Below are 18,629 nucleotides of genomic sequence, written 5' to 3'. Positions count from 1 at the left end.
GGACGCAAAAAATCTTACATCACGTAGAGGTGGAATGTCGCATTTGCTTGCATAGCCAAAGGGTGCAACTTTGGTGATTAATAACTGAAGTTATACTTCTTAGGTGAGTTTCATAATATTTTAGTACAATCTATATGTACTTAGCATGGCGAAAAAAAAATATTGTTATTCTTTAGTATGTTTTAAAAAATGAATAAAAAATATCAATTTTGGCTCTTTGGCCGTTTTTCCCTCAACTTTGCAGGCCTGTATCTTAGGAAATAATTTAGTCAGAAACGTGATATTTTAAGTAAATTCACTACTTATAAATGTAAGTACATTTACTAAAATTCAAATTTATTTAAGCGCGGGTTGGGGAGATCTTGGCAAGCAAACACGAGGCAAGCACCAAAATAAAAATATTTTAAGGGCGATTTAAAAAAAAAAATCCCGTTCTCGATTTTTTTTAAACTCTGACCAGACATTCTCCTTTATTTGGGGGTTAATATCAATTAAAAACATGTTGCATTATATTGATGGTGTAATAGATACAGCACCTCTACCGAGCCCCTTCCGCGAAGCTCGGCACGGTGTACTGTGGTGCGACGCAGTTATTGCGACTCCTTACTTTGAGAGAAAAGTATTTTTTTATTCATTCGAGTATTGCAAGTAATAGTTTGTCACATCTTTGGCGCGTTATAATAAATTGAGCATTAAATATATTAAATAACACATCATATACAACACAGTTCTGCCTTCATAGGTTTCAAGATTGACAGATTTTGACACAAACATTTTCTGACGGTGTGCACTTATAGTTTCTTCCAAGGGGACCCGACAGTCCGTGCCACGTCCAAGTCACAGGTCGAAGCTTCTGATGTTTTTCATAGCCACACATGCCCCGACTAAATACCAGGAAAGGCGCGCACTCCCACCCACCCTTCATTTTTGCGTTCACGGGAATCAACAACCTCGTCTTCGTCAAGAATTGTGAAATTCACTCACTCCTTTTAGTTTTTGGGAAAGGCTGTTCACCACGCATTTTGCAGACTGCATGGCCTTTCCTGGGAGCTGTCTCAAGTTGTGAAGCGTTGCTTGGTGTTTGACGAGTCCTCCAACTCCGTAACACGCGTTTTTTCCGTGCCCAGTGGCCATCGGGCCTTGGGAAAAATATATTTTTTTTTTTTGGAATTCATGAAGTTGGAAGCGATTCCTGAAGTCACTGGCGGCACCGTCACTTACATAAGTCAAATGAGAGTACACAGCAAGGTTGTCATCGAGCCACTTTCTCACTTTTTGTACAGCCAGACAGGCATGAGCGGAGTCATGATGCAAGTCGTCACTGATGATGACAAAAGTGTATGTCGACTTTCTAGTCGTCACCACACAAGTAAATATTGAGACCTGTTTGTTTTTTTTCAGTGGTACGCTTGAATCTCGTCAAGAAGGATAACAGTCCAGTTTTCAGCAAAGTCGAAGTGGAAGACAATGCTACCACGCTGCGCGCACTGCTTTTCTTCATAGATGGCTTTGCCTTGCGTCTGTCTGATACGGTTGTGAATGATCCACCTTGAGACTGACACACGAAGCTCTTCCAGAAAAGTGACCGGATCTAAAGTCTTTTTCACGAGCTCGCCTGACTCATCCTCGGAGATGTTGAGTTTTTAAAGTGTAAGAGACTGGCGTCACATTCGCCTAAAAGGCACTGGCGCGATGGCGGGTTGCAAATGAATGCCGAGTTCAATTCCGCTGCATCAAGTTGTGAGCCAGCAGCGTTTTGTAGAGAGGCGACACAGAGGTTATAGTTTGCGCAGTACACACAAACGCACGCTTCTTGCTGGGGATTGCATTTAACCCATCGGGGTCGCAGGGAGTAAAACTTCGTCAATCCGATGCCGGGGTCGGGATGGTCACTTCTATATACACGAAACGCTTCTCTGATTGACCGTGTCATAAAACGTTTCGGCCTGAGCGTTTTCTGGCCATCGAGCACAACGGAAATGACGTCCTTCTGATTGGGACTCTGCCTAGAACACTATAACTCGTCTTTCATGTAGTACTCAACCGCTGCAGATATGTTTTCAGGGCTCACTTTACACCTTGTATAGGGATCGGGCACATACCACAGGCCGTGGTCCTCCCTCAGCTTCCGGGACCTATTAATGATGTAGATCGATGCCTCTGGAATGATTTTCTGGACTTCATTTCTTGTCAAGGTTGATGGCAGGATGGTCAGCAATTGACAGCGTTCCCGGGGAGAGGCTGTGGTCGCAAAGGCGCGGCGAATGTTGTGCGCCCACTCGGTGCATGTCGAGCACTTTTGCTCCGACGACCTCGATGCCACGTTTTCATATATATATATATATATATATATATATATATATATATATATATATATATATATATATATATATATATATATATATATATATATATCCGATAAGGGGCTCGGTAGAGGAGCTGTATCCATTGCACCATCAGTAGGATGCAACATGTTTTTAATGGATATTAACCGCTAGATAGAGTTGAATGACTGGGTAGAGTTTAAAAAAAAAATAAAGAGCGTTTTTTTGTTTTTTTTAAAGTCGCACTTAAAATATTTTTATTTTGGTGCTTTTCTCGTGTTTGCTTGCCAAAATCTCCCCAACCCACGCATATATACAGATTTATATTTCAGTTAATCTACTTCCATTTATACGTAGCGTATTGAATTAAAATATGACTCTTCTGACTACAGTATTTTCTAAGATACAGGCCGGCAAAGTTGGGGGAAAACAGTCAAACAGCCGAAATTGATGTTTTTTTTTTAAATTTTTTTAAACATAATAAACAATAACAATATTTCTTTCGTACTGCTAAGTACACATAGATTGTGCCTAAAAATTGTGAAACTCAGCTAAGAAGTATAATTTCCGTTATTAATCACCAAAGTTTACCCCTCCGGCTACGCAAGCAAATGCGACTTTCTTCGTCTACGTAATGTACGACATTTTGCGTCCGACGATTTTTTTTTTCTGGGTGAAAATAATCTTGATTTTTTTTTAATTTTATTTCGGACATTGTTAAATAACATATACAATTAAGAAGCAAATTAAAAAGGTCGACCAGCCACCCTCTTTTCGATCGTATCTGAAATCACCCTGTATCTGTTGTGTAATTTATTCTATATAATGCGCAATTTATTATAACGTGCAAAAGATGTGGAAGAACTATTACTTGCTATACTCGAATAACAAAAAAAATAAAAACCTTTTCTCTCAAAGTCGCAATAACTGCGTCGCACCACGGGGGCGCACACCGTGCCGAGCTTCGCAGAAGGGGCTCGGTAGAGGTGCTGTATCTATTACACCATCAATATAATGCAACATGTTTTTAATCTATAGTAACCCCCAAATAAAGGAGAATGACTGGTCAGAGTTTGAAAAAAATCGAGAACGGGCTTTTTTTTTTTTTTTTTTAAATCGGCCTTAAAATATTTTTATTATGGTGCTTGTCTCGTGTTTGCTTGCCAAAATCTCCCCAACCCGCGCTTAAATAAGTTTGAATTTTAGTGAATGTACTTACATTTATAAGTAGTGAATTTACTTAAAATATCACGTTTCTGACTAAATTATTTCCTAAGATACAGGCCTGCAAATTTGGGGGAAAAACGGCCAAATAGCCAAAATTGATATTTTTTATTCATTTGTTAAAACATACTAAAGAATAACAATATTTTTTTTTTTCGTATTGCTAAGTACATATAGATTGTACTAAAATATTATGAAACTCATCTAAGAAGTATAACTTCAGTTATTAATCACCAAAGTTGCACCCTTTGGCTATGCAAGCAAATGCGACATTCCACCTCTACGTGATATGTACGATTTTTTGCGTCCGACAATTTTTTTTCTTGGTGAAAATAATTCTGATTTTGTTTATTTTAGACATCGGGAAATAACATATAAAGTTATGAAGCAAATTAAAAAGGTCGACCAGCCACCCCCTGTTCGATCTTATCTGAAATCACCCTACAACAGAAGGAATGGTGTTCCCTTCTGTGGAATGGGTCACACTTTGTGCCCCAGGATATTGTCTTAAAGTAGTAAAGGGGCATTAAAATGTTGCACGCGGGGACTGTCTGGATGTTTGGTTGTGTTTTTAATAGGTAGAAACGATTGCGCAATATTGTAATTCTTGTTCCTTTCGACAGAAGCGCCACAGAGAAGAACGAAGTAAAAGACGGAGCACAAGCGCTTGTGCTGTCTCTCCTACTTTGTCCTTGTCGCGCTTTTGTCAAAAGGAACGATGTACCAACTAACCTATCTATCACGGAGGAAAAAGAAGTGTCACCCACCCCGTTTGTGTTTTACAAACCGCTCCTGGTTTTGGGACGTTTTTCACGCCGCACCGACGGTTTTCACCACTTCTTGGGTCACGGTCTCAAAACTAGACTCTTCTTCTTGGAGAACATCAGGTACCGGGGCAACCTGGGTGCCTACAAGGCCAGCTATGGCCTCCGCGGAGGCTGACCAAATGGACGCCATCGAACCAGTGGTTCTAACTGAAGAGACCGCTGAGAAAGACCACGCTTACCATATTATCCCGCCAAGTCAGCGGACCCACGCCCCTGTTAAGCGACGATTTGACAAAACCGACGACTCCACATCACAAGAGTCCACACCAGCCAAACTGCTCCTCAGCAACTGCGACTCAATGGACGCATCCCAAGCAGAGGGAGACAACGAGGGATTCATCCTAGTCGAACATCGCCGTAAAAGGACAACAGGCATACCTGTGCTGTTCACTCCAACGCAAGAAGGGAGAAGATTACAGCAGCTAAACCCGCTCAAGCTAAATGACGAAGTCAGGGCAGCTGCAGGCGCACGTCCTTCGTACGCCATCGATTTACAGCCAGGGGAGGTCTACTCGTTGACGTAGCAGAGCCGGCGACGGTCAACAGGCTCCTGAAGGTGCGCTGCCTGGGAGAGATCCTAGTTCAGGCCACCATCCCGAAAGCGTATATGCAAAACAATGGGCTGATCAAAGGAGTGCCTGACTGGTACTCAAACTCAGAGATGACTGAATTCCTCGAACCAGTAGGAGTCATTGCAGCACGGCGCCTATACCAACGCAACGGCAAACCAGACGAAACAGTGCGGCCGACAGATAAAGTGGTGATCACTTTTCGCCCTAACACAGAACGCCCTGCCAAGGTTAATCTCGGCTTCACACGACATGAAGTAACTGACTATGTCGAAGCGCCCCCAAGATGCTTCAACTGCCAAGCTTTGGGCCATGTGGCAAAATACTGCAGTGCCACCGCGATCTGCAAGAGATGTGGAGGAACACATGCCACCAAGGACTGCAATGGCGAATCACCCGTCAAATGCGCGAACTGCGGCGGAGACCATCCAGCCGATTATGTCAACTGCAAAACTCGACTTCAAGCTCTAGCGAAGAAGAGTTTTATCAGAGGCCCCAAATTTTTCAAAAATGCGGATTGCACAGAGGTGGAACGTGATGCACCACGCTTAAAGGCCACAAGCCAAGATGACAAAATCACCGCGGAGAGGAATCCAAGGGTTAAGGCTCCGAATGACACTGCGAAAAAGAAGAAAGCCAAAGCTGCTGGGACAAAAGAGGGAAAAAAGCAGACCTCTTCCGAGAAACAAGAAGTGGAAGCACATTACTCAAAAGATGCTGACACCGACACTACCGCCACCTCAAAGACTAATACCAGAGGAAAGAGATCATACAGCGACATCGTCACTGGAAAAAGACCTTCTCAGAATTCGAAAATCGGGGATTTAGTTAGTTATAATATTTTCTGTTTTACCAAACCTCACTGCCAACCTACCGTCAGGTATTTTCAAGACCATATTACAAGCAATCATGTTTTTCCAACCCGCCATTACAGAAATGACACGAAACTTCGACCAGAGCCATGATTGACACTTCAAAGTGTCAGCCGCAACGAAAAGCATTAAAACGACGAAATATACCGATTCTCATGCAGTGGAACTGTGCCGGGCTGAAAAATCGTCATGCGGAGCTTTCTTTGTACTTAGAACACTTCCCAGGCGGGTCTCCCCAATGACCGCAGCATTTCTGGGTATTATTGCTACAAAAATCCAACCATGAGCGGTTTTCCTGACGGGAGTGCAGCCCTTTATATTCGAAAAGCTCTTCCACAACACCAGATTGACACGAGCGATTTGTGCACTTAAGATATTGAACTGGTAGCAGCACGTGTCATGTTGACCGGACGGAGTTTGTGTGTGGCATCCATATATGTCCGTGCTGGAAAGAGTGGAATCAAGATTTCTGAAGTCGTAAAAGAAATTTGCCAGCGCTGTGAGGACCCAATCTTACTTTGCGGAGATTGGAACGCACACCACAGCCTTTGGGGAGCTAGCAGAGACGATACTCGTGGCCGGGCGTTGGCAAAATGCTTTGAAGAGTGCGACCTCGCTGTTGCAAACGACGGCAGTCCGACCTTTTCCGCGACTCCAACTATATAGGTGGCGCCACTCATTTTCCAAGATGGCGGGTTTAGTGAGGGTCAGAGATGCGTGCCGCTGTTGAGTCCGTCTAGTGTGCTGGCTTCACTGAGCGACACAAATTATTTCTGGTATACAAGGAAGCTAATGTTTTATGAGCACAAACAAGAACGGTGTTTAGCGTATTTTTTTACGGAAGGATGCGCGTTTTAATTCTGGAGCGAAACCGAAACTTACCTCTATTTTGGATTTAATTTCTCGATATAGGCCTTAATTTCGAATTATTTCACGACTCAAGATGTGTCTCACATCGTAATTATTTACTTAGAAAAGTTGTTCGCGGAAACTTTATTTTGTGACATATTGTTCGATCCAGGGTGATATTTGTAGTTGCTGAAAAAATCACTGCTGATATCTGTGCGTTCTCGCAGCCTTTCTCTCGCTCAGATAATTGTCATGGGAAATAATGACAATTATTCCAGCACAAGAATAAGAAAATAATTCTAATTTTTATAATATGTCCACGAAACGTATAAACTAATAAACGCTGCTCTCACTGCAACAACCCAAAGACGGAATCCGAGTCAAACAGCTGAAGTGTGTGTGTGTGTTTTTATAGCACCGCGTGACGTGTAGGACTTCATATTACATCCATTGTTTGACTGTTTGTCTATCTTGACAACTATGTCAGAGTTTTTCATATGCTAAAAATAAAACAGAATTATACCTTTCTGGAAAGACTATTATTAATAAATAGCGTATTCTCGCGATCTTGGCGTTAATTGGAGGCATACTTTGCCGCGATTTGTATTAATAATAATAATATTAAAAGTCACATATTTGAATGAGTAATTCTTCAAGTTCTAATATAATTTGTTGCTTATGATCTAATTTTAAACGCGCGAAGAAATATGACAATAAAAACTGTGCTAATTATCATCACTGGTTTCAGTTGCTGCATTTTAATTACCATTAAAAATAGTCTAAAATCAATGAAAACATTTTAGCGAATGTGAGAAATCCATGTAAAATTACATTAATTGTGAATAAAGTATATTGTGCTCAAAGTCGCGACTTTTGACAACCGGCGAAACGCCCAAAGTCGCCGCCAATAACCTTCCAAACCAAATGCCCAAAAATAAAAAATAAAAAAAAAAAATAAAAAAAGAAAAAACTTTTTTTTTAATTATTAGTTCTTTCATAACATTTATTTACTTTTGTATTTGCTCGCCGTTGTTTTGCCAATCTCAACCTTGCCAGTTCGAAGGAGCGTCTACCTGCTTGCACGTCTGGTTACTGCAGCACGTTTCGTTGGCGTTGGAAGCCGGTGAAACAGTTGTGAGTTTTAATATTGCGTATACGAGCGAACTCAAGCCCTGTGTGTTTGCGTTAGCTTTACGTGTTCTACACTGCGCGTGCGCGGAGCCCGAAACTGCGGCCTTGGATGGCGCATGGCGATGGGGCGCACGCACAACGTGGGGCACGAAACTCTAACGCAAACGCATACCGCTTGCGTTTGCTTCTATGCGCAATACTAAAACTCTCCAGTAAGGTACAATCCTATACCGGCTGCAGCACTACGTTGGGACAGTGAAGAGTCTTGTTTACATTCGGAAACGACATTTCGCGAGCCATGATCGCGAGCAGATCCGCCATGCCCGCTGAGCAGGAGAGTCGGGGGACCCTCACTAGAGCGCTTCCCGTTTCCGCCGCGGGAGGGCGAGCGTCGAGCTGGAGACGCGCCATCGACATCACTGCTCATTCCACAGACCTATGCGTAAATTGGACGAGAAACCCTGATACCATGAACAGCGACCATTATCCGATATTTTTAGATCTGCATGGATTCCGTGGAACTAAACAGCGTATTCGATATGTTACTCACTGGGATTCATTTCGAGCACATATGGAAAAATCATCAGAACCCATATTACAAGCAGTCTTGACCAGCGCAAATCAGGCCACCATCAAGATAAAGCTCCCAGAGCACTACCCAGAGCCTGATCTCACGTTGCTCAATCTTTGTGCAGCAAGAAGACAGGCCCAACTAAAACTCCAAAGGAAGTATTCCAGCGCAAACAAAACCGATCTAAACAGAATCAATGCAGCAACAACACGATATGCGAAAAAAAACAAAGCGTAAACACTGGGACGACAACTGTGCATCAGCAGATGCAAATAAACCAGGAACCCAAATTTGGCGAATCCTTGATGTTTTCATGGGCAAACGAGATCTCCACTTATCACACGCATCGATGGCGTTTCGTTTGGGCACAAGTTTAGAGGACGCCGCAGAACAATTTGCGGACCAATTTTCTTTAATCGATAACAAGACAGTCAGGACGTATGACGCTGTGACTACATCGTCCCCATGAGATGCTCCCTTCAACATCGAAGAACTACTATCGGCTTTAAAAGAGAGTAAACGAAAAAGCGCTCCAGGACCGGATGGAATAACAAACCAGATGCTGCAAAACATACCAAATGGACGCCTGCAAGAACTTCTCAAATTTTTTTTAACTATATATGGGAAACAAATGATATACCAGAAAATTAGAAAACAGCTTGGGTAATTCCAATCCACAAGCCTGGTAAACCACGCGACGCGCCATCGTCCTACCGACCCATCTCACTTACATCTTGTGTTATGAAGCTCATGGAAAGAATGATACACGCTCGACTCACCTGGTGGCTTGAAACCAATCACTTATTACCACACGAGATGACAGGATTCAGGCGCGGGCTATCCTCTCAAGACGGCATTGTAGATCTATTAAGTTCAATTGAACAGAATCACCACGACAACAAATCGACATTAGCGGTATTTTTGACATCAAAAAGGCATATGATAACGTTGATCCAGCAGTTGCTCTTGAAAAGTTGACAGCCATCGGCATCACGGGAGAAGTCCAGGCGTTTGTACAAGGCATCCTCACGAATCGAACGTTCAAGGTTAGACTAGGCGCGTCGTTTAGTATAACTGTGCTCAAGGACTACCACAAGGAAGCGTACTCTCGCCAATCCTTTTTAACATCGTCTTGGCCAGGTTACCAACATCCCTCCCAAAGTACACTCTCCCCATCAATATATCACTGTACGCAGATGACATTTGCATATGGGTCTCAGCACATCGACATCATGGTCTTCGAAACGCCACCCAAGCAGCCATTACGGGAGCGAGCAATTATCTACTTGATTGTGGTCTGCAGTTCTCACAAGAGAAAACTGCGTTCATACTTTTTCCTGGAAAAAACCGGCGAAGCACAAAAATTACTTTGACTATTTATAACGTCCCCCTGCGCCGTGTTCGACAGCACAAATTCTTGGGAATCACACTGAACTCCCGCCTCAACTGGCATGCGCAAGCCACAACGTGATAAAATCAACGATGACAGCAAGAAATGCCATTCGTAGAGTGGCAGGACAATCATGGGGAAACTCGCCAAGCTCTATGATACGTCTCCATTCATCCCTTGTTGTCAGTCGTATTCTATATTCATTACCTTTCATTAGATTATCGCCGACAGACTCTCAAACTCTAGAGCGCATACATCGACAAGGCCTGCGTACTTGCCTAGGAGTGCCCAGATCAACGAGGAACGAAAATGTATATCGAGAAGCCCGAGCTCTGACTTTACCACTTATGGCTACCAAATGCCTTATTTCCCAACAAATTCGTTCGTCCACTACGTTTGCAGGAAGGAGCCTCCTACGCCGACTTCGAACCAGGCAACACTCTCGCTTTTTTATTTCTACGCAAACTCTTCAACATCTTGGATGGACACCAGAGTTACTGCAAGACAAAGACAACTCTTTATCAGCTCCCCCCTGGAACGTTTACTGCCCGAAATGTAAGTGCCGCATTCCCGGTATACACAACAAGTTCAGCGCCAACTCAACTGTCATAAACAACTAAAAACTAATGAATACATTTCGAGAAGATACGCCAACCACCTGGAGGTGTACACGGACGGATCAGTAAATCGAAGTCGAAGAAGTAGCACTTCCGCCTACTAGGCGCCTACTTTACAGCTCGAATGGAGTGGGCGACTAGATGAGTTTGTGTCATCAACAACAGCTGAAATGCATGCAATCCTAGAAGCCCTTCACATGATAAAAAACTTAACACCACAGGCAGGTATTCTCCTAACGGATTCTCGTGCTGCACTTCAACAGCTCCAAAGGTCTCGTCAAATGTCACAAGTAGTAATGGCGGCCAAATCAATTTCAAGATCACTAGAAGAAGATGGTTTCGAAATTTCATTTCAGTGGGTACCAGCTCATGTCTGATTACATGGAAACGAAAAGGCAGACCAACTTGCCTCCAACGCACACAATCTTCCTATTAGCATCAAGATTCAAGATGATCCCAGAAAATATTACCAAATTATAAATGAACACATCTGTGATTTATCAATAGCGCACTCCTCCCCTATCCAACCCTGTCTAACAGGAAGTCTTCGACCAGCAGAAGCCACACTTCTCTTCCGCACAGGAAGTGCGCGTACAGGAAAATTACTTCACCGCTGGAAAAAACGCGATACAGACACCTGTAACGTATGCGGTGTTACCGAAGATATTAACCATATCCTAGAAGACTGCCAGAAATTTGAAAAGGAAAGGAAAGACCTCGCATCACAGTTAAAAAGACATCACTTCGTCGTGGAAGACATTGCAAGCATTATTTTCCCTTCTGGTACCCGAGCTCGGAGGAAATTACTTCAAAGGATATTCCTGACCTTCCTTCAAGCCACTGGGCTACAAGGTAAACTATAAGAAGCAGAGCATTTTCTAAAGTTATGAACATACGAAAGTGCTTTCGTGATGAATAACTTTACACCTCTCACCTTTCTCTTTATTCTTCTCTTTCTTTGCACTCTTCATCTATTCTTTTAACATTTTTTTTCTTCCTTTCTTGGAGCGAACAATGTCAGCTTATCGGCTAGACTAACCCTCTCCGAATTTCATTATTATTTTAATAAAACGATTTTCTCTCTCTCTCTCTATCTATCACTGTTGTTGAAAAAAATAATTTTTATAAGGCATTTTGGGCACATAGTTGATTGAGTTTCGATCATAAAAGGATTCCAAAATCCACTTTAGTGTAAAAAGAAAAAAAAATTTTTTTAACAGTCGGTTGGGACATGCGTTTCAAAAAATAAATTTTAAGCAAAAAAAAAAAAAAAAAAAAATTGGAGCCATATTGACAGTGATGGAAGTGCTGCGCCAATTGCGCCAAGGACGCAATCCTGCTACATGTAGCGCCAAATTGTCATTTTACCGCCATGCCTGCGCCGAGATGAGATGCAACAATAAAAAATTTGAAGTCTTAGCAGAGCGCGTGACGGTACAACGGCATTTTGCGCGCCGCTACTGTTACGCAAACCGAAACTGCGAGGGCGCATTATCATCATCATCATTGAAAGGAACAACGTTAGCAACATCTGATACCAAAGGCGCAGAGGCTAAGCGAAGAACCGTCCCACTAAACAACCTATTAAAAAAAAAAAAAAAATTGGAGCCATATTGACAGTGATGGAAGTGCTGCGCCAATTGCGCCAAGGACGCAATCCTGCTACATGTAGCGCCAAATTGTCATTTTACCGCCATGCCTGCGCCGAGATGAGATGCAACAATAAAAAATTTGAAGTCTTAGCAGAGCGCGTGACGGTACAACGGCATTTTGCGCGCCGCTACTGTTACGCAAACCGAAACTGCGAGGGCGCATTATCATCATCATCATTGAAAGGAACAACGTTAGCAACATCTGATACCAAAGGCGCAGAGGCTAAGCGAAGAACCGTCCCACTAAACAGCCTATTAAAAAAAAAAAAAAAAAAAATTGGAGCCATATTGACAGTGATGGAAGTGCTGCGCCAATTGCGCCAAGGACGCAATCCTGCTACATGTAGCGCCAAATTGTCATTTTACCGCCATGCCTGCGCCGAGATGAGATGCAACAATAAAAAATTTGAAGTCTTAGCAGAGCGCGTGACGGTACAACGGCATTTTGCGCGCCGCTACTGTTACGCAAACCGAAACTGCGAGGGCGCATTATCATCATCATCATTGAAAGGAACAACGTTAGCAACATCTGATACCAAAGGCGCAGAGGCTAAGCGAAGAACCGTCCCACTAAACAGCCTATTAAAAAAAAAAAAAAAAAAAAAAAAAAAAAAAAAAAAAAATTGGAGCCATATTGACAGTGATGGAAGTGCTGCGCCAATTGCGCCAAGGACGCAATCCTGCTACATGTAGCGCCAAATTGTCATTTTACCGCCATGCCTGCGCCGAGATGAGATGCAACAATAAAAAATTTGAAGTCTTAGCAGAGCGCGTGACGGTACAACGGCATTTTGCGCGCCGCTACTGTTACGCAAACCGAAACTGCGAGGGCGCATTATCATCATCATCATTGAAAGGAACAACGTTAGCAACATCTGATACCAAAGGCGCAGAGGCTAAGCGAAGAACCGTCCCACTAAACAGCCTATTAAAAAAAAAAAAAAAAAAAAAAAAAAAATTGGAGCCATATTGACAGTGATGGAAGTGCTGCGCCAATTGCGCCAAGGACGCAATCCTGCTACATGTAGCGCCAAATTGTCATTTTACCGCCATGCCTGCGCCGAGATGAGATGCAACAATAAAAAATTTGAAGTCTTAGCAGAGCGCGTGACGGTACAACGGCATTTTGCGCGCCGCTACTGTTACGCAAACCGAAACTGCGAGGGCGCATTATCATCATCATCATTGAAAGGAACAACGTTAGCAACATCTGATACCAAAGGCGCAGAGGCTAAGCGAAGAACCGTCCCACTAAACAGCCTATTAAAAAAAAAAAAAAAAAAAAAAAAAAAAAAATTGGAGCCATATTGACAGTGATGGAAGTGCTGCGCCAATTGCGCCAAGGACGCAATCCTGCTACATGTAGCGCCAAATTGTCATTTTACCGCCATGCCTGCGCCGAGATGAGATGCAACAATAAAAAATTTGAAGTCTTAGCAGAGCGCGTGACGGTACAACGGCATTTTGCGCGCCGCTACTGTTACGCAAACCGAAACTGCGAGGGCGCATTATCATCATCATCATTGAAAGGAACAACGTTAGCAACATCTGATACCAAAGGCGCAGAGGCTAAGCGAAGAACCGTCCCACTAAACAGCCTATTAAAAAAAAAAAAAAAAAAAAAAAAAAAAATTGGAGCCATATTGACAGTGATGGAAGTGCTGCGCCAATTGCGCCAAGGACGCAATCCTGCTACATGTAGCGCCAAATTGTCATTTTACCGCCATGCCTGCGCCGAGATGAGATGCAACAATAAAAAATTTGAAGTCTTAGCAGAGCGCGTGACGGTACAACGGCATTTTGCGCGCCGCTACTGTTACGCAAACCGAAACTGCGAGGGCGCATTATCATCATCATCATTGAAAGGAACAACGTTAGCAACATCTGATACCAAAGGCGCAGAGGCTAAGCGAAGAACCGTCCCACTAAACAGCCTATTAAAAAAAAAAAAAAAAAAAAAAAAAAAAAAAATTGGAGCCATATTGACAGTGATGGAAGTGCTGCGCCAATTGCGCCAAGGACGCAATCCTGCTACATGTAGCGCCAAATTGTCATTTTACCGCCATGCCTGCGCCGAGATGAGATGCAACAATAAAAAATTTGAAGTCTTAGCAGAGCGCGTGACGGTACAACGGCATTTTGCGCGCCGCTACTGTTACGCAAACCGAAACTGCGAGGGCGCATTATCATCATCATCATTGAAAGGAACAACGTTAGCAACATCTGATACCAAAGGCGCAGAGGCTAAGCGAAGAACCGTCCCACTAAACAACCTATTAAAAAAAAAAAAAAAAAAAATTGGAGCCATATTGACAGTGATGGAAGTGCTGCGCCAATTGCGCCAAGGACGCAATCCTGCTACATGTAGCGCCAAATTGTCATTTTACCGCCATGCCTGCGCCGAGATGAGATGCAACAATAAAAAATTTGAAGTCTTAGCAGAGCGCGTGACGGTACAACGGCATTTTGCGCGCCGCTACTGTTACGCAAACCGAAACTGCGAGGGCGCATTATCATCATCATCATTGAAAGGAACAACGTTAGCAACATCTGATACCAAAGGCGCAGAGGCTAAGCGAAGAACCGTCCCACTAAACAGCCTATTAAAAAAAAAAAAAAAAAAAAAAAAATTGGAGCCATATTGACAGTGATGGAAGTGCTGCGCCAATTGCGCCAAGGACGCAATCCTGCTACATGTAGCGCCAAATTGTCATTTTACCGCCATGCCTGCGCCGAGATGAGATGCAACAATAAAAAATTTGAAGTCTTAGCAGAGCGCGTGACGGTACAACGGCATTTTGCGCGCCGCTACTGTTACGCAAACCGAAACTGCGAGGGCGCATTATCATCATCATCATTGAAAGGAACAACGTTAGCAACATCTGATACCAAAGGCGCAGAGGCTAAGCGAAGAACCGTCCCACTAAACAGCCTATTAAAAAAAAAAAAAAAAAAAAAAAAAAAAAAATTGGAGCCATATTGACAGTGATGGAAGTGCTGCGCCAATTGCGCCAAGGACGCAATCCTGCTACATGTAGCGCCAAATTGTCATTTTACCGCCATGCCTGCGCCGAGATGAGATGCAACAATAAAAAATTTGAAGTCTTAGCAGAGCGCGTGACGGTACAACGGCATTTTGCGCGCCGCTACTGTTACGCAAACCGAAACTGCGAGGGCGCATTATCATCATCATCATTGAAAGGAACAACGTTAGCAACATCTGATACCAAAGGCGCAGAGGCTAAGCGAAGAACCGTCCCACTAAACAGCCTATTAAAAAAAAAAAAAAAAAAAAATTGGAGCCATATTGACAGTGATGGAAGTGCTGCGCCAATTGCGCCAAGGACGCAATCCTGCCACATGTAGCGCCAAATTGTCATTTTACCGCCATGCCTGCGCCGAGATGAGATGCAACAATAAAAAATTTGAAGTCTTAGCAGAGCGCGTGACGGTACAACGGCATTTTGCGCGCCGCTACTGTTACGCAAACCGAAACTGCGAGGGCGCATTATCATCATCATCATTGAAAGGAACAACGTTAGCAACATCTGATACCAAAGGCGCAGAGGCTAAGCGAAGAACCGTCCCACTAAACAGCCTATTAAAAAAAAAAAAAAAAAAAATTGGAGCCATATTGACAGTGATGGAAGTGCTGCGCCAATTGCGCCAAGGACGCAATCCTGCCACATGTAGCGCCAAATTGTCATTTTACCGCCATGCCTGCGCCGAGATGAGATGCAACAATAAAAAATTTGAAGTCTTAGCAGAGCGCGTGACGGTACAACGGCATTTTGCGCGCCGCTACTGTTACGCAAACCGAAACTGCGAGGGCGCATTATCATCATCATCATTGAAAGGAACAACGTTAGCAACATCTGATACCAAAGGCGCAGAGGCTAAGCGAAGAACCGTCCCACTAAACAGCCTATTAAAAAAAAAAAAAAAAAAAAATTGGAGCCATATTGACAGTGATGGAAGTGCTGCGCCAATTGCGCCAAGGACGCAATCCTGCCACATGTAGCGCCAAATTGTCATTTTACCGCCATGCCTGCGCCGAGATGAGATGCAACAATAAAAAATTTGAAGTCTTAGCAGAGCGCGTGACGGTACAACGGCATTTTGCGCGCCGCTACTGTTACGCAAACCGAAACTGCGAGGGCGCATTATCATCATCATCATTGAAAGGAACAACGTTAGCAACATCTGATACCAAAGGCGCAGAGGCTAAGCGAAGAACCGTCCCACTAAACAGCCTATTAAAAAAAAAAAAAAAAAAAAATTGGAGCCATATTGACAGTGATGGAAGTGCTGCGCCAATTGCGCCAAGGACGCAATCCTGCCACATGTAGCGCCAAATTGTCATTTTACCGCCATGCCTGCGCCGAGATGAGATGCAACAATAAAAAATTTGAAGTCTTAGCAGAGCGCGTGACGGTACAACGGCATTTTGCGCGCCGCTACTGTTACGCAAACCGAAACTGCGAGGGCGCATTATCATCATCATCATTGAAAGGAACAACGTTAGCAACATCTGATACCAAAGGCGCAGAGGCTAAGCGAAGAACCGTCCCACTAAACAGCCTATTAAAAAAAAAAAAAAAAAAAAAAATTGGAGCCATATTGACAGTGATGGAAGTGCTGCGCCAATTGCGCCAAGGACGCAATCCTGCTACATGTAGCGCCAAATTGTCATTTTACCGCCATGCCTGCGCCGAGATGAGATGCAACAATAAAAAATTTGAAGTCTTAGCAGAGCGCGTGACGGTACAACGGCATTTTGCGCGCCGCTACTGTTACGCAAACCGAAACTGCGAGGGCGCATTATCATCATCATCATTGAAAGGAACAACGTTAGCAACATCTGATACCAAAGGCGCAGAGGCTAAGCGAAGAACCGTCCCACTAAACAGCCTATTAAAAAAAAAAAAAAAAAAAAAAATTGGAGCCATATTGACAGTGATGGAAGTGCTGCGCCAATTGCGCCAAGGACGCAATCCTGCTACATGTAGCGCCAAATTGTCATTTTACCGCCATGCCTGCGCCGAGATGAGATGCAACAATAAAAAATTTGTAGTCTTAGCAGAGCGCGTGACGGTACAACGGCATTTTGCGCGCCGCTACTGTTACGCAAACCGAAACTGCGAGGGCGCATTATCATCATCATCATTGAAAGGAACAACGTTAGCAACATCTGATACCAAAGGCGCAGAGGCTAAGCGAAGAACCGTCCCACTAAACAGCCTATTAAAAAAAAAAAAAAAAAAAAAAAAAAAAAAAATTGGAGCCATATTGACAGTGATGGAAGTGCTGCGCCAATTGCGCCAAGGACGCAATCCTGCTACATGTAGCGCCAAATTGTCATTTTACCGCCATGCCTGCGCCGAGATGAGATGCAACAATAAAAAATTTGAAGTCTTAGCAGAGCGCGTGACGGTACAACGGCATTTTGCGCGCCGCTACTGTTACGCAAACCGAAACTGCGAGGGCGCATTATCATCATCATCATTGAAAGGAACAACGTTAGCAACATCTGATACCAAAGGCGCAGAGGCTAAGCGAAGAACCGTCCCACTAAACAGCCTATTAAAAAAAAAAAAAAAAAAAAAAAAAAAAATTGGAGCCATATTGACAGTGATGGAAGTGCTGCGCCAATTGCGCCAAGGACGCAATCCTGCTACATGTAGCGCCAAATTGTCATTTTACCGCCATGCCTGCGCCGAGATGAGATGCAACAATAAAAAATTTGAAGTCTTAGCAGAGCGCGTGACGGTACAACGGCATTTTGCGCGCCGCTACTGTTACGCAAACCGAAACTGCGAGGGCGCATTATCATCATCATCATTGAAAGGAACAACGTTAGCAACATCTGATACCAAAGGCGCAGAGGCTAAGCGAAGAACCGTCCCACTAAACAGCCTATTAAAAAAAAAAAAAAAAAATTGGAGCCATATTGACAGTGATGGAAGTGCTGCGCCAATTGCGCCAAGGACGCAATCCTGCTACATGTAGCGCCAAATTGTCATTTTACCGCCATGCCTGCGCCGAGATGAGATGCAACAATAAAAAATTTGAAGTCTTAGCAGAGCGCGTGACGGTACAACGGCATTTTGCGCGCCGCTACTGTTACGCAAACCGAAACTGCGAGGGCGCATTATCATCATCATCATTGAAAGGAACAACGTTAGCAACATCTGATACCAAAGGCGCAGAGGCTAAGCGAAGAACCGTCCCACTAAACAGCCTATTAAAAAAAAAAAAAAAAAAAAAAAAAAAAAAATTGGAGCCATATTGACAGTGATGGAAGTGCTGCGCCAATTGCGCCAAGGACGCAATCCTGCTACATGTAGCGCCAAATTGTCATTTTACCGCCATGCCTGCGCCGAGATGAGATGCAACAATAAAAAATTTGAAGTCTTAGCAGAGCGCGTGACGGTACAACGGCATTTTGCGCGCCGCTACTGTTACGCAAACCGAAACTGCGAGGGCGCATTATCATCATCATCATTGAAAGGAACAACGTTAGCAACATCTGATACCAAAGGCGCAGAGGCTAAGCGAAGAACCGTCCCACTAAACAGCCTATTAAAAAAAAAAAAAAAAAAA

This window comes from Ixodes scapularis, unplaced genomic scaffold (assembly GCF_016920785.2).
Source record: "Ixodes scapularis isolate PalLabHiFi unplaced genomic scaffold, ASM1692078v2 PGA_scaffold12__126_contigs__length_90152505, whole genome shotgun sequence".
NCBI lineage: Eukaryota > Metazoa > Arthropoda > Arachnida > Ixodida > Ixodidae > Ixodes > Ixodes scapularis.
The sequence above is the reverse complement of the archived record's forward strand: the minus strand, read 5'-3'. Positions refer to the sequence as shown.